General features: G+C 36.2%; 1 non-coding gene across 1 annotated transcript; it reads right to left on the bottom strand.

The window, feature by feature from the left end:
• Positions 1–698: 698 nt before the first annotated feature.
• On the bottom strand, positions 699–803 carry LOC111528057. Its single transcript, XR_002726848.1, has one exon. It is a non-coding gene; the product is annotated as a U6 spliceosomal RNA (small nuclear RNA).
• Positions 804–3,619: the final 2,816 nt, after the last annotated feature.

Raw genomic sequence — 3,619 nt, 5'->3', positions numbered from 1 at the left:
CAAGCTGTCTGTTTTACCACAGGTTCTTCTTATTTGAAGGAACATTGAGTTGAACTTTCTGTAGTTACTGCAAACTCGCTACCAGGTGAAGGTTCTGACTGGGTCTTTTCCAGGCCATGGAAATAGCACAAGGGGATAATTTCAATGAATCTGATTACTACAAATTAATGTTTTGGTTTCTTGATGATTGAAGTCTGTTGAAGAATAGGGGCTTTCCATTTGGGTGGAATCATTTGAATTACAGATTGATATGTTGAGTAGATTTATTTTTAGTTTTCCATTGTAGGGAGACACAGCATAGCAACATGAATGCCACGTAGACCTCCAGGAACACAACTGGAATTGAACAAATTGGTGTTACTCACTGTGATGAGAGAGAGCACACGCAATCGGAAACTGTGGATGTCTCTGTAGGAGAGTGTCAAAAAGGACTTACAGGATTTAAGCTGTGTGCGGTGATTCGGGAAAGGATTCAAGGAAGCAGGACTTTGGTCTGAATTGGATGCTGTCAGGAAGTGGAATTAATTCTGTAATTGGGCATCTTATCTAGAAAGTGAGAGGAAGGAAGCGAGGTTAGAGCTTTAATTGCTAAATCGGCAGTCACTCCTATTAGCTAGGATGGGTGGGGAGTTGGTATTTTGTGGCTTGGACAATGTTCGTATTTTGTCTGTGTTCACACATGATATGGAATAATATTATTAAAAATGGAATGTTTCATGAATTTGTGTCATTCTTGCACAGAGGTCATGCCAACCTTCTCTGTATCATTCCAATTTTAGTATATGTATTGCTGAAGCGAGCACGGAGTGATCTTATTTTTGTCAGGAGCTCTCATGGTCACAAAGTGGCCTTGTCTGTTGCTGATGTTTTGTGCAGTTGTTTATGTTCAACTGGACAACATCAAGACCTAACTGTGAAGACCAGAACAGCTTTTAACAATGCCATTGTGCATTGCTGATTGTACGAGGACAGCTCCTGGTTGCCAGTACTGGTTTTCTCTTTCTCAGCTAGCTATAGCTTAAAGGAGAGCCCTCAAAATCAGGGCATATATTAGGACTAGATTTTGTCATATTAAGCAAACCAACATCCTAAAATAACAGTGGCTCAAACAATAAAGATGTTTATCTCCCTTTCATATAGAAAATAATTCTGGAGGTAAGTCTTCCATTGCTGGGCAGGGACCCAGGCTCCTGCTAGCTCAGTGCTCTGTCTTTCTTAGTTTTTAGTTTCTTGGACTTAAGGTCCAAGATGGCTGCTCAGGTTCCAGCCATCACGCTAAAATTCCATTCGACCAAAAGAGGAAAGGAAGAAGAAGGTGCCCTGGCTCACTTTTTTGGAGACTTCCTGAAGGCACCATTCAACGTATTTACTTGTATTTCATTTGCCAGCACTCGATTACAGAGCAAAGCTGTTTGTGAAATGCTTGAATAACTGGGGTTCTGTTTTCAAAAGAAAGGTAATAATTGCTCTTGAGGGGCTACAACTATCTGGAATTGAAATAATACAACCGTCACACTGAATTCTGTGAAAGGCAATTCTACTGGCTATTGTTGTATGCAAATATCCCTCTCTTTTGTGAAACAGCAAGCAGCTAATTATGTTAAGGGATGCCTTCTTTTTGGTCTCTTTCTTTTGTAACAATCTCAAGAGTTCAAGTTTCCAAAGTGAACTCTCTTTTTCAGTCTTTTGGAGCTTTGTAGCTTGATTGAAAAGAATGCTGTGATTCAGCTGGCCACGTTGCTAGGCTGCCTGACAATTTACCTCTAGCAGTGGGGAGGAAACAGTCGTGTTGTTGGAAATACTTAACTTAAAAATGGGTAAAAATCATTCTTCAGGTTTATTTTTTTAATAAAATTATTTTGCTTTAGAAAAGCTAAAACATTTCTGTGTGTTCCTCTTTCTGTTTTTTTTTTTTTTTTTAAAGGAGGTAATAAATAAGGTGAATAAAATTGTAAACAAAAAGTTCATGTTGTCCCTATAACTACATGCAGACATCTGGGCTGGAAACGTGAGAAAATTGTAAAGAATTCGAAAAGGTTCAAAGGCTCAGGTTATTAAAGTTTTAATAATCTTCTTTTCTGCAGCGCTAACCCCCTGCTATTCTTTCAGTGCAGTAGAAAAACAAAATATGGACAAAATTGTAGTTAATTAGAACTGAATCTTCGTTGGAAAACCTACAGCAATCACTGGGATTTTTACAGAGGCTGAGAGTTGGGAGCCACTAGTCTGAAAAGATACAACATCATTTCACTTAAGGAATTTGGAGGATAGTTGTTAGATTTTAACAAAATAGGATATATTTTTTCTTTTTAAAAAACCTGTCAGAATTCAAATAGTTGATTGCATAACACTATTTTGTAAGAATTGCCTATGAAAATAATCTCATTTAGCATTTTAACCTTTTCCCATTGCTCAATCAGAGCAAAATGAAATATTTATATGAACAAAATGCCTATAGTGATGACGATGGACAAATGACGTGTTTTTGGATTAAAGGAACAGCATTCCCTTATACCTGAAATAAGGTGAAAAATGATAAAAGTAATTTTTCTTCAGAGTAAAATACAATTTATTTTTGCTACAGACTTGTAATGCCAGTGTTGTGATTTTTCTTTTTGAAATTTTTTTAAAAGGCATCTTAAAAATATATACCATGCCAACACAAAATACAGTATGCATTTTAGTATATGTTGTAGAAGACCATACTTATGTATGAAATTTTTATGATTGTGATGGACATATGTATGAAGATATGCATGTGTGAAGTCACATTTGTGTATTTGAAATATACAGACACAAAGAATACTTTAAATTATGTTTATTGAGGATGGTGAAAGAATTTTACTCAGTAAGCTGCAGCCATGAGCACTGAAATATGGTTTCAGAGAGAAGATGTTTGGAATTGTTCTAATAGGCTAAGTGATTCCAAATGCAAGTCCATATCGCAGACTCCTAGGCTCTTTGTGAGACTAATTGACTTTGCTGTAGAGTTTTGGCAAAGCTCTTATTATTTTTACTACATTTTCCTTTTTAATAATGTAAAATTGAACTAACTTCTAAAATTCAAGTTCCCCTTTATGAGTTTGTTAGCCCTTCCTTCACCAAATTAATGACCAACTAGGCAAGACAGCCAAAAATGTTTTACCACTCTGGGCATTTGTTAATTGGTTGTTCGTTGGACTATATATGAGGAAAAATTATTGCTACTATAAACTAAAGAGTGTAAAGGAAAAGTAGTGATATAAATATGGAACTGGATTGGGCAGGGAAAGCTAGTGATGTAAAAGTTCTGTTTTTCTGTTAGATGGTTCCCCTAGGAAGACGGCAAATACCAAAAATAAAATGCAGCAGACCAAATCATAATGTAGAAGTTCACTTGGGTGACTCTTGGCCAAGAAGATTCGTTGTTTTGCTTTGCTTTTAAAGCCCTTATGATAACTGTCCTTTTTTTTTCTCTTTTCTTTCCTTTTTTTTTTTTTTAATGTGGGCTCACTGAACAAATCATAAGTAGTAAAATCTATTTCACCTTGAAAGTTGCTGCAAAAGTAGTTTGATCCTCTGGACTGGGAGAGTGATTAGGAAGAAATAAAAATTCCAAGACTGGAATTTCTGACCCTTC

Source organism: Piliocolobus tephrosceles, chromosome 9 (assembly GCF_002776525.5).
Source record: "Piliocolobus tephrosceles isolate RC106 chromosome 9, ASM277652v3, whole genome shotgun sequence".
Classification (NCBI taxonomy): domain Eukaryota; kingdom Metazoa; phylum Chordata; class Mammalia; order Primates; family Cercopithecidae; genus Piliocolobus; species Piliocolobus tephrosceles.
The sequence above is the reverse complement of the archived record's forward strand: the minus strand, read 5'-3'. Positions and strand labels throughout refer to the sequence as shown.